At 55.0% G+C, this 17,364-nt stretch overlaps 2 non-coding genes across 2 annotated transcripts; one reads left to right on the top strand and one right to left on the bottom strand.

The window, feature by feature from the left end:
* Positions 1–3,397: 3,397 nt before the first annotated feature.
* On the bottom strand, positions 3,398–3,470 carry TRNAF-GAA (transfer RNA phenylalanine (anticodon GAA)). Its single transcript has one exon. It is a non-coding gene; the product is annotated as a tRNA-Phe (tRNA).
* A 5,451-nt stretch (positions 3,471–8,921) lies between these two features.
* Positions 8,922–8,997, top strand: TRNAF-GAA (transfer RNA phenylalanine (anticodon GAA)). Its single transcript has one exon. It is a non-coding gene; the product is annotated as a tRNA-Phe (tRNA).
* Positions 8,998–17,364: the final 8,367 nt, after the last annotated feature.

The following is a 17,364-nucleotide window of genomic DNA, read 5'->3' as shown; positions in this document are numbered from 1 at the left end:
CCTGGACGCTATTTTTAGCACAAAAAGGAGGACATGTCCGGGTAAATCTGGACGAATGGTAACCCTAGGGAAGGTATCAAAGGACATGATGGAAAGGGGCCATGACCAGGATGCCCTGCAGTGCAGGATTAAAGGGAAGGAGCTGCAGAGTCCCTACCGCAAAGCCCGCGACGCAAATGGCCGCTCGGATGCTCCCCCTGTGACCTGCTGATTCTACAAAGAGCTGGATGCGATACTTGGGGTTAACCCCACCTCCACTCCGAGCACCACCATGGACACTTCAGAGCCGGTGTGGGGGGGGGAGGAGGAAGAGGAGGAGGAGGAGGAAAACAGGAGTGATGGTGGTAGTTCGGATGGAGACACCCTGCAATCCCTGGAGCCATGCAGCCAGGAGCTCTTCTCGAGCCAGGAGGAAGGTAGCCAGTCGCAGCGGCCGGTACTTGGTGGAGGACAAAGAGAAGAGCAGGTTCCCGGTAAGCGGTTTTTTTTTTCGGGAAGGAATTATTTTGGTGCAGGCTCTTTGGGAGAGGAGGGTTAGGCATGCATGCCTAGATACGGAATAGTGCATTGATGTGGTTTATCACATCGCAGTAATCGGCCACGGTAATCTCCTCGAATGTCTCATCCAGAACGTGTGCAATGCGCTTGCGCAGGTTTATCGGAGAGCCACCGTGGTCCTTGTCCCAGCCAGGCTAATGTGTCCTTGCCACTGTGCCGCGAGGGGCGGGGGGACCATTACTGCACACAGGCAAGCTGCATATGAGCCAGGGCGGAAGGTGCATTGCAGTAGAAGATTCTCCCTTGCTTCCCAGGTCATCCTCAGCAGCGAGATATCGTCCAGGACGAACTCCTGAGGAAAATGTTGGGACAATGTTCAGTGTAGGTGCCCCCTGAAGCTGTTGGCTCTCCCCAAGGCACAGAAACCCAGAGGACAGTGCAGCCCTGAAACAATCAGTCCCCCTTACTCACCATTTTGAGGCTCCCGTGGGATATGTGTGCTCTGTTTCGGACGGGAAAATTATGCTATTGTGTAGACCCTGTGTGTTTTCTACTCCTTAAGTGCGGGGGGAATCATTACTCTGTCTGGTATAAACAATGCTGCCTCTGTTAGATGTTGTGTTTTGCCTATACAGCTGCATCAACCTTGAGACCTCAGCCGTCCCTCTTATCACCTGCTCAGAGACTGCAAAGACTCAGGAAGAGACCGCGAAAAACCAAAGAAGACATGCTGCAAGAAGTGATGCGGCAATCTATTAAAGAGAATGAGAAAGCACAGAACTGGAGGGAGAGAGAAAGCAGGATCCACCAGGAAAACGCAGCGCACCGGCAGCAAAGCACGGAGCACCGGCAGCAAAGTACGGATCGGCTCATAAGCATCCTGGAGCGCCAAGCAGACACTATCCAGGAGCTGGTAGCCATGCAGAAAGAGAAGCAGTACCGCAAATGCAAACACCCCCCCACACACAGCCCTTGTCCCAAAACCCTTTCCGTTGTGCCCCACTGTCACCTCCAACCCACTTTCCCCAACTTCCGTGTTCTTCACACCACCCGCTGCCTCCAACACCAGTATCTTCACCACCCAACCCTGAAGACCATGACCCTTACCCTCTGCACTCAACCCCCATCACCATGCAGTATAGCCATCCTGAAGTGCAGCACTCACTGCACAGCACACCAGACAGGACATACACGAATCTGTGATTGTACTGTTCCCCACTCCACCCCCTTGTTTCTTTTCAACAAATAATTTTTTTTCTTCTCAATAAATGGATTCTTTGGCTTTGAAAACATTCTTTATTATTGCATAAAGTAAAAGATTCCTTAGCCCAGGAAATAAACAGGCACTGCAAGTCTGCTTGTCTGCTTAGCAAACACTGATTCCTAAAGATTGGATCTACTGCACTTCACTCCCGTTCTGGGCACCAGATATCACTGCTGGTTTTCAGCCTCAAATTGCTCCCTCAAGGCATCCCTAATCCTTGCAGCCCCACGCTGGGCCCCTGTAATAGCCCTGCTCTCTGGCTGTGCAAATTCAGCCTCTAGGTGTTGAAAGATGGTGCCAAAGGTGGACGGAAACAAAGAGATTTCTGGGATGCGAAGTGATGCATCACAGGGCATTGGGACAGGACCCAGAATCCCCCACACCCACTTCCCCGCACCCACAACCCACGGTGCAAGAATGGGAAAAGGTGTTCTGTGGGATAGCTGCCCATAATGCACCGCTCCCAATAGTGCTGCAATTGCCACAAATGTGGCCATGACAGTGCGCTGGGCAGCTCTCAGTTTGGACAGACTGCAGCGCTTTCCCTACTCAGCTGCACGAAGTCAGGTTTACCTCACAGTGCTGTACATCTGCAAGTGTAGTCAAGGCCTAGAATTGGTCTGATAACTGCTGAGCTGGGTGTGGGCAGGTGTAGGTTCATTAGCATCTGGAGAAGAGATTCCCATGATGCACTGCTTCCCTGCTTTTCTGGTCCCAGAGTTCAGTGTGGTTCTCTGTTCTCCAATCTGTATGCAAATTGAGATGTCTCCCTGCCCCATCTCTCATGCAGATGAGACTAGGGGATTTGTCTCTGCTCTCCATTTTGTATGCTAATGGAGATGTCTTAATCTTGTCACCCTTGTCAGGAGGGGTCTAGGTGTGTCTTCCAGTGCCCTTCATTGCTCTCTGCAAGTCTTTTCTCTCATAGGTTTTGGTTTAAGCAGAGGCTGGGGGGTGGTGTCTTTCATGAGTCAGACAGGCTGGATACTGCACCCTGGTTCCCCAAGAACACAGAGCTGACTGGTACCACACGGAGCACAAAGTCCACCAGTAATTAGCTTCCCTAGTCAGAGCTCCACCACCTTCTGTACTCAAACCACGAATGTGAACAAGAAGACTCCAACCCCATTGTTCTTCCCTGGCCTGGAGGACCAGAAAGACGGGTCCTTCTTCCTATCACCCTCTGCCCATCGAGCTACCCTAAAGCCATTAATGGGCATTTCCTGAACCCCCACCGTGTCCAAGTCCAGCTGCTCCAAGGCACTGTACATCAGGCCCCTCCTCCAGGGCACCCGAATCCCTGCCACGTTCCACTTTTACAGATGCCCCTTCCCCAGTACTGCCCTCGCTCACCTGCACAGAGGAGTTTTCATCCCCAGTCCCTGTTCCCTCTGGCACCATTGCCAAAGGCTGCCCTGCCCCACTCTCTTCCTGCCATATTGGCTTGACCAATAAGTCCTATGGAAGAGACAGCTCCTGTCCCTCATTGTTAAAGGTCAGGTGGGCCAACTAGGGGCAGAAGCCCACGCTCTGTTGTCCTACGGGGGAGCTCAAGATCAGGTACTTGTGTCAGGTAGAGGTGCAACTGCGCTCCCAGAAAACAAGCCACCCCTGCACAAAGAGGGATGAAAAGGCTGCTGAAGTCCGGGATTGAACCAGAGACCTTTAGATCTTCAGTCTAACGCTCTCCCAACTGAGTTACTTCAGCAGCTGCATAGCACCCTTTGGCCTGCTGCTGCTTCTCTGTCCAGAATATTTTTATCAGCTGTTAGGTATAAAGAAGTAAGAAATGTTGGTATTGTTTAATATGTTCAATTAGTTGTTTTAATAATGAATTTCTAAAATAATGATAAGTGAATCACCAGCTTTAATAGAATTTAATATGGAGTATATGAACTATGACCTTTGGACTCCATCCTTGTAAGCAAACTTGTTTACAACTTAGACATTGGAGTCCTCTGGCTCAAACCGGAGAGAACCAGTTTTTCCTGCCAAAAAGGCCTCATGAGAGCCTGCGTGGGGCTGTCCATTCCAGTGGCAGCAGGTGCATGGTCGGGTCTTCCTAACACTCCAGAGCTAGAGAGAAGAGCACCATCTATCCTGCAGTGAGGTTGAGGAAGGAGAGGCCTGTCATCACTATCCCTGTCACAGCGAACTGAATCCATTTTACCTGTGGAAGGTCCCTCTTCCCAGAGGGTCTCCCCACCTGTGACGAAGTCCAGCCGTCGTCGGGACTCCCAGTGGTCCTCCTCGAAGGCTCTAAATCAGCCGGAGAGTAAAAGGTCCCGGGCTTTGCACCTGCACGCTGTGTCCACTGCACCTCAATCATAGGAAAGGTTTCTGTACTGGGGTTTCTTTTATTGTTTTCTAAATGCCAAGGGAGGTTTTGTGGGTCTGAGCTTCAAGCTCCTAATGTCAGTCACTGAATCACTGAATGGTTAAGTTTGTGTTTCTTCCCCCCCGCATTTTCCCCACCTTTGCCCTTAATATACTTACCCTTGTTTGCACCATATTACCTTGTCTCTCTTTATTTTTATTATATCACACAGGGTATGCTAAATCTACTGGTGATGGACATGGAAGGGAGCCGAGTCTGCTCTTCTGAGAAAAAGGGCTTTCCTTTTCTATCTTTCCCCCTACAATTTTTTCTAGTATTTTCTCTCTGAAGCGTTACCTTACTCCGCTTGGGGTAACACAGCCATGGCACACAAAAAGGACGTCATTGTGAGCTGCGGGAAGTGCAGAGACCTGGCCCCAGCCACACTGCTGGGGGGTGTTTCCCCACTGCCCCCCAAGCCAGCCCCCTCCCCTGTGGAGGCCTGGGGCCAGTCCACCCCCATGCAGAGGTCTGGGTGCCCAGAAACCCCCCCTATGGGGGGGGCTGCCTAGGGCCCCAGAATAGCTAGGGACTGCCCTGCTCCTGACGTATTGAGGTACCACCCCTCTAAGTAGTAAGTTGCCGCCTCTCACCTTGTACATGTTGGTTTGATCAAAACAACCCCATCCATCTATTATCCTTTTGCCATCTTTGGGATGGGTCAGCCTATTCCTTGTTATCTGTGTGGAATGGGCAGGTATTGGAGTGTTCTGGTACCTTTTAGGTATGTATCTTCTTGCAGCATCAGCCCTTTCCTTGCCAGCTTCTGTGAGCAGGGCCTGCCTCTGGCTCACAGCTTAACTTTGCTTTATGTTAGCAAAGTCTTGACCATTACTTTAGGTGTTTTTTTTTTAAATGGTTTATGTTTCAGGGCCTCATCCTACTACAGCAGTCTTCGAGCCGGCATGTCTCATCCGCTTCTCCCTTGCTGTTTGGGCGGAGGCGGGAAGGGAGCAAAACGTGCCCGGCTGAAGGTTTTGTGCTTGGCCACGAGGATTAAGCTTGAGCCTCCGGGATGGCTGCTGGGAGATGGGTTTCTGAGTTGCATCCAGCACACGCTTCGGGCCACCAGTTGAAACCACTGAGGCTAAGCGGGGTGGTTTGAGGCGACAAAAGGGTGCCTTTGAGGCTCCGAGCAAGTCCTCAAAAAACAAGGAAGTAGCACAGGATCCCCACTGTCCCTGGGTGGGCTTCAACTACTGTCCTTTTGGTTAATAGCCAAATGCGCTAACCCATTGCGTCACAGAGATACACCTCTGCAGTTACTAAGGTTGTGCAGCCTGCACATCTGCCTGCCAGCATGAGAGCTCGCAAAGCGCTAGTGTGGATGCTGGAGACTGGATGCAGGATGCAGTAGGCAAAGAGCTAGCGCAGCAGCATGCTGGGTCTATAACCCAGAGGTCAATGGATTGAAACCATTCTCTGCTAGGTATGCTCCTTTTTCTTTTTGGCTCTGGGCTTTCAAGCAAGGTGGTGACCAACAAAGCACCAAGAGCAGGCTGAAGGCAAGAGGCAGGCCTGGGTGTGGTGAGGGCCTCCTGTCCCGGAATGAGGCAGCAGTGCTTCCTTTCTGCCCCCTCCCTCCACCCCATCGGCAGGCGGCTGCCGCGGGAGAACACCAGGGAGGCTCTCGGGATGCCAGGCAGCTCTGTGTGGCTGTCAGGGGAAAGAGCCGAGGCTCCCGACTCGACCTGCCATTGACTCGCGTGGCTCTGTGCTCCATCAGCCGGGGCGGGCCAGGCTGCAGACGTGACTCAGGCTTGGACAGCACGGCCGCCCTTCCCTGATGAGGCATGAGGCAGGCCAAGAGCTTTGTTAGGATTACCATATTTCAGTAAGCAAAAAAGAGGACGGGAGGAGCCTCGCCCCCGTCCTGCCCTAGCCCTGCCCCCGTCCTGCCCTAGCCCCGCCCCTGCCCCTTCCACTCCCTCCCACTTCCTGCCCCCCTCAGAACCCCCAACCCTTTCCCTGCTCCTTGTCCCCTGACTACCCCCTCCTGGGACCCCTGCCCCTAACTGCCCCCCAAGACTCCACCCCCTACCAAAGCCTCCCTGCTCCTTGTTCCCTGACTGCCCCCTCCTGAGACCCTCCCCCCATCCTAACTGGCCCCCTAGGACCCTACCCCCTACCTGTCCCCTGACTGCCCCAACCCTTATCCACACCCCCACCCCCAGACAGACCCCCAGGACTCCCATGCCCCATCCAACCACTCCCCACCCCCTGACAGCCCCCCCAGAACTCCCAACCCATCTAAACCCCTCTGCTCCATATCCCCTGACTGCTCTGATCCTTCTCCCCACCCCTGCCCCCTGACAGCCACCCCCAGAACTCCCAAACACACACTCCTTGTCCCCTGACTATTCCTCCTGGGACCCCTGTTCCTAACTGCCCTCCAGAACCCCACCCCCTACCGAAGCCTCCCCGTGCCTTGTCCCCTAACTGCCCCCTCCTGAGACTCCCCCACCCTAACTGCCCCCCCAGGATCCTACCCCCTACCTGTACCCTGACTGTCCAAAACCTTATCCACCCCCCCCGAAAGCCCCCCCTGAACTCCCGACCCCCCCCCACTCCCTATCTCTTGACTGCCCCCTCCAGAACCTCCCTGCCCCTTCTCCAACCTTCTGGGCCCCTTACCCTGCCGCTCAGACCAGCGTGACGGAGAGGAGGAGCAGGGGGAGGAGCTCCAAACTGCCGGTGTGAACTGCCAGGTGGTGATCTGTGAATACAGGGAGGGAGGGGGGGAGGGAGTAAGTGATCTCAGCTGCAGGGGAGAGGAGAAGGGGCTCTCTCTGGCTGTCAGAGCCCAATGTAAGTGGCACCATCTGGCCGGCTGCCCTGTCAGCAGCACGCGTTCTGCATGGGGGGGGAGTCCAGACATTTACAGATTCCCCCCGGACGCTATTTTTTCTCTAAAAGCTGGACATGTCCAGGGGAATCCGGACGAATGGTAACCCTAGCTTTGTGCAGCCTACAGAGAAGTGATAGGGAGACGTCTTCGAGCTGGCATGTCTCGTCCGTTTCTCCCTTGCCGCTTTGGTGGAGGCAGGAAGGGAGCGAAATGTGCCCGGCTGAAGGTTTTGTGCTTGGCCTTGAGGATTAAGCTCAAGCCCCAGCATGGCTAGGTCGGGCTTGTCCTGGGCTCTGTGGGGGGAAGGCTCAGCTGGGAGAAGGGGCAGACTAAACGATTTTGTTTCTGATAGATAAAGGCTTTGTCAGCGGGAAGCTGTAGGTCACATGCTGGGGGTGACAGTGAGGTTTGAGCTGGAGCAGCAGCAGGGGAGAAGTGTGTGTGTGTGTGTGGGGGGGGTTACTTGGTAAAAGTGAAACTGCCAAACCTCTCCCTCTGCTGCAGCAAAAACCTCATTTATCTCCTCAACTCCCCTCCATGAAAATCTCCACCTCTTCCCCGGTGCTGAGCGACCCCCTCACTCCCATGGAGATTTGTAACTGTTCTAACGCTTCCTTGGCCTTGTACAAACAGTTTTCCCAGACAAATTATCAAGGACATTTCAAATGAGAAAAACAAAACAAATGAAAACTAAAGAAACCCTCACCCCACACAGTTTGGGTGTGAATTTTTCTACTGAAATTTGGAGACAATAAAACTCATCCCTCTGTTGGCCAGAAACCAAAGCTAGACCTCCCCCGCTGTTTCTGTGACTTCTGCTACCGGACCACCAATGCGCTAACTCCTCTTGGGAGACATTTTGTTGCACAATACTGCTGCTATTCCAGTTATTGACTCCAGGAAACATTTTCCTTAGCCTGGTTCCGTGTGTCACTGGCTTCTCTAGCAAAGGCCAGTCCCTGGCCCTGTGGTCCAGACATCCTCATTCACATCAAGCTTCCAGTTCAGAATCATTTCCCATTCTTGCTCTGTGGGAGGGGAGACTTTTCAAAGCACTCTCTGTGCAACTGCACATGGCTAAGCAAAGAGAACAAACACCAAATCCCCTCTGTGCTTTGGGAGCCAGGTTCGCTGTGTGAATTCTGGATTTCAGATGGGTTCAAGCCTGGGCATTGTGATTATTTACCAGTTTCTCTAGCACTGGGGCAATTTATGCTCCCAGCTGTGATGGCTGAGCGGTTAAGACGGTGCAGTTGGAATCTAATAGGGTTTACCTGTGCAGGTTTGAATCCTGCTCACAGCTAGACCTACATTTTAGCCAGTCTCTAACCTGGGTTGACAGAGCAATACAGACACTCTCCAGAGCATGGAGCAGCATCCACCCATACAGCCAGGCAATGACCATTTTGCACAGTACAGCCTGGAGCCAAGGGGGAGGCAACAGCTGCTGTTCCAGCTCCTCGGGGACAGGCCCTGTCAGCCAACAGACACTTCTCACTCAGTCACAGCTAAGGGCGTCGGGTTTCTTTGGTGGGAGTGAGGAGCAGTGGTTCGTTTTTCGCACTCCTCTGCTGTGTGAAAATCGGGGAGGGGAGGCAGAAGCCCCACTTCCCTCCCTAAATGACATCCAGTGGGGGAAGCCAGGACAACAGGGTGGGGCGGCAAGTGGTGGCCAGACTCTCACTGCCAGGGTCTAGTGTAGCTCAGGGTCCAGCTCAACTCCCTCCCCGCGCTACTGGCCCCCAGTCACCTTCCACCACCAGGTTAACCTGGGAACTAAGGCAGGAACAGGGTGAGGAAGCAAGTCAAGCTGAGCAAGGCAGGCAAAAGCCAGTCTTGTCTTCATGGGCCGCTCACACCGACGTCCTTTTTGTGTGTCACGGCTGCAAAAAAATCCTGGACAAAGAAGCAGCAGGCCACAACAGTATAGTATAGCTACCAAAGTAGCTCAGTTGGGAGAGCATTAGACTGAAAATCTAAAAGTCCCTGGTTCAATCCCAGGCTTTAGCAGGCCTTTACATCCCTCTTTGTGCAATGGTTGCTTGTTTACTAGGTGCACAGTGGTTCCTGCACCCAAGATGAATCCCTGATCTTGGGCTCTGCAGCAGGAAAAGATAGTTTGGGCTTCTGCCCCTAGTTGTCCCACCTGACTCACAATAATGAGGGATGGGAGCTGTCTTTCCCATGCTGCTCTAGGTCAGTTCTGTGATGGGGTTAAATGCCATTTAAGTAACGCACTTCCAAGTCACTAACTACCTAACCCACTTTTGCTAATCAAAATTCATTTGGCTGAGTGTCCCCCTGTAGGCAAGCCCTGAATTCGATGCTCTGATCCATCTCTTCAGTGCCCGGGGTTTGTGGCACAGAAAGGGCAGCAGGCCAGAGGCCGGGCAGTGTCTGCACCAGGCTAAGCAGACACTTCTAGGCAGTGGGGCTCTCTTACTTTTTATAGTGGTGGAGCTGAAAGCCTGCGAACTGTACCCATGTGTGTTCACAAGCAGTGTGAAAACGTGCAATTCCTGCTCACACTACACAGGGGCAGCACAGCTCCGGGGTTCTCCAGAATCACACAATAATGCGGCTTTGTTCCCACCGCACCTGGAGCTTTTCACAGTGAGACGTGGGGGTGCTGCAGCACCCGCCGCACCCCTCGTTCCCACACCTCTGTTCTCTGCAGGGAACTTGTTATGCCACGGGGGAGGGGGGCAGGGAGACGGTTCAGGAGACCCAGGCCCACACCCCGAGCACTGCAGCTCCAGGGCTGTGCTCGGGATTCATTTCTGCTCTCTGATAAAACTGCCCCAAGCTCTTCTGTCCAACTAATATTCATCCAGGCTCCCCAGCGCTGTTAGTATCTGTACCGAGCTTTCGCCAGCCCTGCCCCAGGAGAGCTGGGCACTCGCCTGCTCTAGGAGAGCCAGGCAGGCCTGAGCGGGACGGCAAAGTACAATAGAAGGTGACCCTCGGCCAGTGGTGCCAGAACAATCTGTATAGTGTGGGGGGCGGGGTGCTGAGCCACTGAACCAACCATAACCCCTGGGTGTGATGGAAACACCCCCAGCACCCCCAGTTCCAGCACCTCTGCCCAGGCAGCTCCCCCAGCCTGACACACACACACATGGCTCCTGCACCCGCCCCACCACAGGTCTCCTCAGCCCAGAGGTGAGCCCACTGGCAGCTCCGTCCCCAGCCTAGTGGGGAAACAGAACCCCCAGAAATTACCCTGGGACCAGCACGATCTGCCTCCACCCCACCCCGCCCCGCCTGTACTTGGAGTGAGTCAGTTTCCCTGTCCCAACGTGTGCCCCCCTCACGTGTCTCTTTTCTTCCCCAGTTCCCTCCAAACCACCCGATTTCCCCGGCACCCCGGACTGCATCTCTGCCAACCCCCTTCTCCCCTCCTGACCCCAATATCCCCTGCCCCTACGGGTCTATGGGGCTGGGTCTCACAGACACTCCCCGCCCGGCTGCTGCTGGCCCAGGAGGGAGCTGGGAGATGGAATCTCATGGAAGGTTCTAACAGTGGTCAGTGGCGCGGAGCCACGGGCGCTGGGGCTGTGACGTGCGCTGACATGTTCACTCCCGGCAGGCAACTCACTCACTGGAGACTAGAAGGACAGAAGGTGTCACGTGGCCGTGGGCGGGGCTATGCAGATGAGCAGTGTCTGGTGGCAGCAGGGAGAGCAGTGAGATGAACCGAAGGAGCCGGGCAGAGAGAATTCTCTGTGTGTGAACAGAATTCGGTGTGGGGAGTTTGTGCTGTGAGTGCTGGCACCGGAGTCACTTCAGGGCAGTGATTGCCACTGAGCTACACAGTGACCAAAGGCATGTGAATGGGGTGTGGGTCCTGGCTGGGAGCAGCTCCTGTGGATATGGAAAGCAGTGGGAGTAAGAGGGCAGCGTGGTATTGGCGGGTGAAAGCTGCTTCCTGGCTCTCTGAGTTCTGGCTAAGTGAAAACATTCTCTAAGTTATGGCTGAAGTGAAAGGTAGGTTTTGTGCTCGGCAGTTTATTATCACATCTGTTTCTATCTGATGACTTTATTTTTTTCTTTTTTTTTTTGGTATGTTGGTGCATATTCCCAGGATCCCTTATTTGCTGGTGCTTTAAAAAAATGTCTACATTTGTGCTGGTTTCTTTCTTTGATATGCATCCGAAGAAGTGGGCTGTAGTCCACGAAAGCTTATGCTCTAATAAATTTGTTAGTCTCTAAGGTGCCACAAGTACTCCTGTTCTTCTTTCTTTGTGTGTGTGTCTGATGAGCTTTACAACCGGCTACTTGTCAGCTCCTCTAACTCTTGTCTGTCTTCAGATTCACAGCCCCTTCCTCCCTATCTCACTTCAATAACATTGTCACCCAAAGACAAATCTGACACTGAAGTGAATGAATCCTCATTCATTCCCCAAGCCCTCACCTCGCCTGTTCCCCTAAAGCCCTGCCCCTGCACCGCCGCTTTCCTTGAGGCACTGGCCCTTCCTCTGAGGTCCTCCCCTCATGCTGTCTCTACCTCTGAGATCCTGGCCTCACATCGCCTGTTCCCCCAATCCCTGCCCCTTTTCCTAAAGTCCTGCCTTGCCCTCCCCAGCCCTTCCTCCAAGGCATCGCCCTCGCATTGCCCCTTTTCCCCAATACCCCACCCTCACTCTGCCCCTTCCCCCGAGTCCTCACCCCTGCACCGCCCCTTCACCTGAGGCCCCCCTCACACTGCCTCTTGCCCTGAGGCCCCGTCCCTGCACCACCCAGTGACCCAGGAGCAGGCCAGACCTGGAGGCAGGAGACAGAAACATGCTTAAGGAAAAGCCTCCAGTCCCAGCCTCCTGCTCTGCCACAGACTTCCCAGGTGCCCTGGGGCATGTCACCCAGCCTCTCTGGCTCTCAGTTCTCCCATCAGGGAAATGGGGCTGGTGGCGCTTCCCGCCTCACACGAGCCTGGGAGGAGAACTACCCTGCGGATTAGGAAGATGTTTGGCTCCTGGGATAATGGGGGAAGGGTGCAGGAGGAGCATATTAGCACCATCATTTGGTATCTGGAGTCTGTTTGGCATGAGGCCCGGGTGCTTCCAGTCTAGCCTTTGCAATTCCTGACTTGCCAAAGAAAATGGGCGGCTGCCCAGGTTAGCATGTAGAGCAGTTTCCCTCTTCCAAATGTGCACCTGTCCCTGTGCTTGAGGGGGCTTGCTAAATAGCGCCTTGGGAGCCTGGGTGTTTCTCTGCTTCTCGCCAGCTGGGGAAAAGCCTCTTGGGGTAAAATCTCCTGCCCCACTGCAAAAGTGAGCACCTTGAGTGGAAACGGTCAGAGGCCCCACCAGGGGGCTGGCCCTGCTTTCCTACCAGCTTCTGATGTTGGCCACAGAGCATCAGCAGCCATCCTGCATGCTGGTCTGTGGGTAGCCTTCAGTGGGTGTTTGGCATGCCAGGGAGCAGGCTGGCCAGGAGTCTTTGTGGCTGTCTGCTGGCCACGCATAGGCATGGTTCTCCCCTCCTCTGAGCAGCCAGAAATGCAGAGTCAGTCTGTGCTTAGAAAGCAGATACACAGGAGCGTTAATGAGACCGACAAGACATGAGAAAGATGGAGAAAGGACCTATGAAGACAGCACACACCTCAGGGACACTGCCTGGCTGGGGGGGAGGGATAGCTCAGTGGTTTGAGCATTGGCCTGCTAAACCCAGGGTTGTGAGTTCAATCCTTGAGGGGGCCACTTAGGGATCTGGGGCAAAATCAGTACTTGGTCCTGCTAGTGAAGGCAGGGGGCTGGACTCGATGACCTTTCAAGGTCCCTTCCAGTTCTAGGAGATGGGATATCTCCATTAATTTAATTTAAGGGAGGTGGAGGCAATTGAAATGTGCTTGGGAGGATGGCGATGATTTCTCAGGGACGTAGCCCCACATTGCTGTGTTGTCCACTATCCCGTTTAACCTTCCAAATCAGCTGGGCCAGGAGCACATTCCCAGGCGGTTCTCCCCTAGGTAGATAGCAGTGATGTCTCGTGTGTCCTCACGGGAACCAGCTCACAAAAAAAGAGCCAGGAGCTGGTCCCAGCGCATCCCACATCTGCTGTGTGGAGAGAAAATCACCTCCAGCCCAAGGCCCAGCTGCAAACCCCTGGCTGAATTACAGGCTGTTTTGGGAGCCCACTGCACAATGCTGTGCCCACAAATCCATATCCCAGCCATAGGTGTACTTCAATATAATCTAAATGAGAGACATGGGGAAGGAGCAGACAGGGTTAAAACCTGTGGCGCTTATGGCCCACCTCATGCATTGGCTTCCCCTCAGGCAGGGGACTTATATCCTATATCACCTGCACCCTATAGCCTGGATCTCTGACACCCCCAGACCCAACTGGGGAGCTGCTGTTGCAGTCCCTCTACGGAAGAGGTGGGAGCCATACTCTCCAGTGGCAATATTTCCGAGGTGGATACAGACTCTATGACTCAGGAAGACTGGGGGTTGGCTCTGCATCTCCCCTATCAGGGAGAACAGAGGCTAAGGGGGCTGGGGTGACCATACGTCCCGATAAAATCGGGACCATCCCGATATTCAGGTGTTTGTCCCGCATCCTGACAGATCTATGCTTGGGATGCAATTTGTCCCGATATTTCGCTCTGCTGGCAGCACTCAGCTTTATTTTTTTTGGCTCCGCCAGCGGACATTCCCCCGCCATGTATCCCGATATTTTCTCTCTCGCATCTGGTCACCCTAGAGGGGGCACAAGAAGGGCAAAAGGTGACAAACAGGAACAGGAGAGATTTTCTTCTTGTTACAATTCTTCCAAATCTCATCCCTGAAAAGCTCCAGCCAGGGGGAAGCTCAGCCCACCACCCACTCAGTGAGTTACATGGATCATCCTGCCCCAGGGACCAATGGCTGTTAGAATAGAGATATTCAGGCTGCCTGTAAAGGCCTAGACTTTAAGAACTTAGGTGAATTTTTATCACTTACAGGGATATAAAACAAAGAATCAAAATCACAGTCTGCCTGTGTCTGGGCCTTGTCTCACTAGGAGTAGGGTTACCATATTTTGTGCCTCCAAATGGAGGACACTCCACGGGACCCCGGCCCCGCCCCCAGCCCCGCCCACACCCCCACCCCAACTCCGCCCCCTCCCCAAAGTCTCCGCCCCCTCCCCTGCTTCCCGCGCAGGAAGCCTGAAGCAGGTAAAGGGGGGGGGAGGAGGTGCGGCCCAGGCTGGGTCGGCTCGGGCCCTGGGGTGCCGGCCCCGGCCGACCACCCCCGGCCCGCCCAGCACTGCCGGCCGGTCCCCGGCAGCCCGGCGCACCCCCGGCCCCGCGACCCCAGACCGGCTCCCGGACCGGCCCCCCGGCTCAGCGCACCCCGCGGCTCCCGGCTCGGCGCACCCCCCAGCCCCGCGACCCCGGACCGGCTCCCGGACCGGCCCCCCGGCTCAGCGCACCCCGCGGCTCCGCGGCCCGGCGCACCCCCGCGGCCAGGCGCACCCCCCCGGCTCCCGGACCGGCCCCCCGGCTCGGCGCACCCCCGCGGCCCGGCGCACCCCCAGGCCCCGCGACCCCGGACCGGCCCCCTGGCTCGGCGCACCCCCCCGGCCCGGCGCACCCGCCAGCGGCTCCGCGGCCCGGCGTACCCCCGCGGCCTGGCCCGGCGCACCCCCCAGCGGCCCGGCCCGGCGCGACACCGGCTCCGCGGCCCAGCGCACCCCCCGGCGGCCCGTCCCCGCGGGCCCGGACCGGCTCCCGGCCCCGCGCCCCCTGCTCCCTGCCCGGCCCCGCGCCCAGCCCGGCCGGCTCCCGGCCCGGCACCATGCCCCCGGCCCCGCGACCCCGGCCCCGCACCGGCCCCGGCCAAAGAGGCCCCGGCCGAGCCCTCCCGATTTTCCCGGACATGCCCGGCTTTTGGGGATTTCCCCCCGGACGGGGATTTGAGCCCCCAAAAGCCGGACATGTCCGGGAAAATCCGGACGTATGGTAACCCTAACTAGGAGAGTCTGAGGCCTTGTTCTTAGGCTAAGGCCTTTGGCTAAGCAGCAGGGGCAGCCATAAGCTGGGAAGCAAATGGTCACATCCTCACATCCGAAACCAGTCACACTGAAATAAGGTGATGTTGGGCTGTTAGGAAAATGAGCCTGTCCTGATAGGGCCCATCACCACCAGATAAAGAAACAGATCTTAAGAGAGCATCTCAATGGTTGTGGTTGTGAAACCCTCATTTCTGTAGGTTTTATCTTTGTGGCCCCCACTTTTCTATTGTCTGTCTGTCTGGTTCCCTAATTGTTTCTGTCTGCTGTTTAATTAATTTTGCTAGGTGTAAGTTAATTAGGGGAGTGGGATATAATTGGTTAGAGAATTATCTTACAATATGTTAGAATTGGCTAGTTAAATTTCAGTAAAATGATTGGTTAAGGTATAGCTGAGAATATTACTGTATAGACTGGGGTCAAACAGGAAGTGGAAGGGGATATTGGAATCATGTTTGTTAAGAGGGGGGGACGGGAACAGGGAATAGGGACACAGGCAAGGCTCTGCGGTGTCAGAACTGGAAAGGGAACCCTGGGGAACAGACTCTATCGGCGTATACAGATAAGCCCGACTGGTGTGAAGGGTTTTGAAATATGCTTGGAAACTAAACCCGGTAAACATCACATTGTCTGCGCTTCGGACTTCTGGTCTTTTGCTGCTTGCTGTCTGTGAGAAAAGTATCAGGGAAGTGGGCGGGGGAAGGGAAAGCCCTCTAACAATGGCTGCCTTGCTCCTCTCCCGCCCCAGGCTCAGGGGTCAAAGGATGGGCAGGACTCCAGGCTCTGCTTGAGGGATCCTGGCACAGGGCTGGTGGGGGAGAAAGTACTGTAGATTCTGACCTGCTCTCTGGTTGATAATTGAAGGGGGCATTTTTGACTCCTCCCCTGGGCTGGAATTCTACATTCCACAGGGCTAAATGAGTGGATGAAGCCATTTGGTTAATGAAAACCAGTGCTCTAGGTGAGGCTTGAACTCACAACCTCAGCATAGCTCACCTCAGCACTGCCCTATAAATACTATGCACTAACCAATTGCACTACTGGAGCACCTGTCAATAGCTATTGTCCCAGGCCACTAGGTTGATAAAGGCAAGGAGTGACCCCAAAACATTCTCAGTGGAGTTGTGAGCGGGTAGTGACAAGTGTTGATTCTTGGTGGGGTGGATTCTTCTTAAGGCTTCCAGGCACCATTTCACCCTTTTGTTCGTCTCTGTGGAATAACAGAGCTGATTAAGACTCAATGTAGAGTCTTGCTGCAGGCCAACAGATCGGAAATCACTGATAACCAGCTCTAAGCATTAGTTCTGCTTTGGGACAGTGTCTCTCATGCAAGAAACTGCCTAGTCTGTGCTAGCAGTGAGGCTCCCTCACTAACAGCTGAAATCAGTGAGAGCTGTGTGAAGTGCAGGGACCCAGGGGTGCTTGAGCAGGAGGGAACAACACCCCATGACTTTTAAAGTGGGAGGGCTCTGCCTTACCACTTTGTAATGACCGTAAGGGCAAGTGAGGGTAGGGAGGGGGCGGAGAGCAGTTAGCAGGAGGCAAGGTCTTGGGCAGCGCTGACTTTATGACCCACGGGACCCAATTGGAATACTTGGCGGCAGTCCGGGGCTTTGGCAGCACTTCGGCGGCGGGGTCCGCTCTGGGTTTTCCGCGGCACCGAAGGACCCCCCCCGCCACCGAAATGCTGCTGAAAACCCCCGGAATGGGGCCCCTTTAGGCGCGGGCGCAGGGCCCGCTTCAGCACGGGGCCCGATTCCGGGGAAATCAAGTGAATTGGCTTAAAGCTGGCCCTGGTCTTGGGGGGATGAGGCAGCGTAGGAGCGGGGCCTTGGGGAGAAGGGGTGGTGCAGGGGCGTGGCCGTGAGTGGAAAGGATGGGGTTACTGTAATGGCTCTGGTGGCTGCTACTTTTGGGGAGTCTGCGCGGCTTCTGGTGGGACAGCAAGACATCCCAGAGGAGAGAGAGTGGCCAGCAGAGTGGTAACAGGGTGGAATGGCAAGTGACCGGCAATGTGGCCAGACAGCAGAGGGAGAAAGGGGCTTTCCCCCCAGGAGGTGAGCAGTGAACTCCACAGCTGCTGTCCTGGGTAAATGAAAACCTAGAGTTCCAGCTGCGGAGCTGGAACTCTACGTTTTCATTGACCCAGGACAGCAGCTGTGGGTGAGGTGCAGTGAAGGGAGGGGCACATCCAAAGAGCTTTTGGTGTCTGGATTTAAGAGCCCAAGGCAAAAGGGGTGGGTGCTCAGCACCGTGCGGTCCAGAGGAAGGGAGCCAGGTCCTTCCATTGATTTTTCCTTTCACACCTTAACTGGGGACCATACAAACTAATATAGCTATACCCAGTGCCATGGAGCACACAGCCCATGAGCAATGCCTTCC

The sequence above is a fragment of the Malaclemys terrapin genome, chromosome 15 (assembly GCF_027887155.1).
Source record: "Malaclemys terrapin pileata isolate rMalTer1 chromosome 15, rMalTer1.hap1, whole genome shotgun sequence".
Classification (NCBI taxonomy): Eukaryota; Metazoa; Chordata; order Testudines; family Emydidae; genus Malaclemys; species Malaclemys terrapin.
The sequence above is the reverse complement of the archived record's forward strand: the minus strand, read 5'-3'. Positions and strand labels throughout refer to the sequence as shown.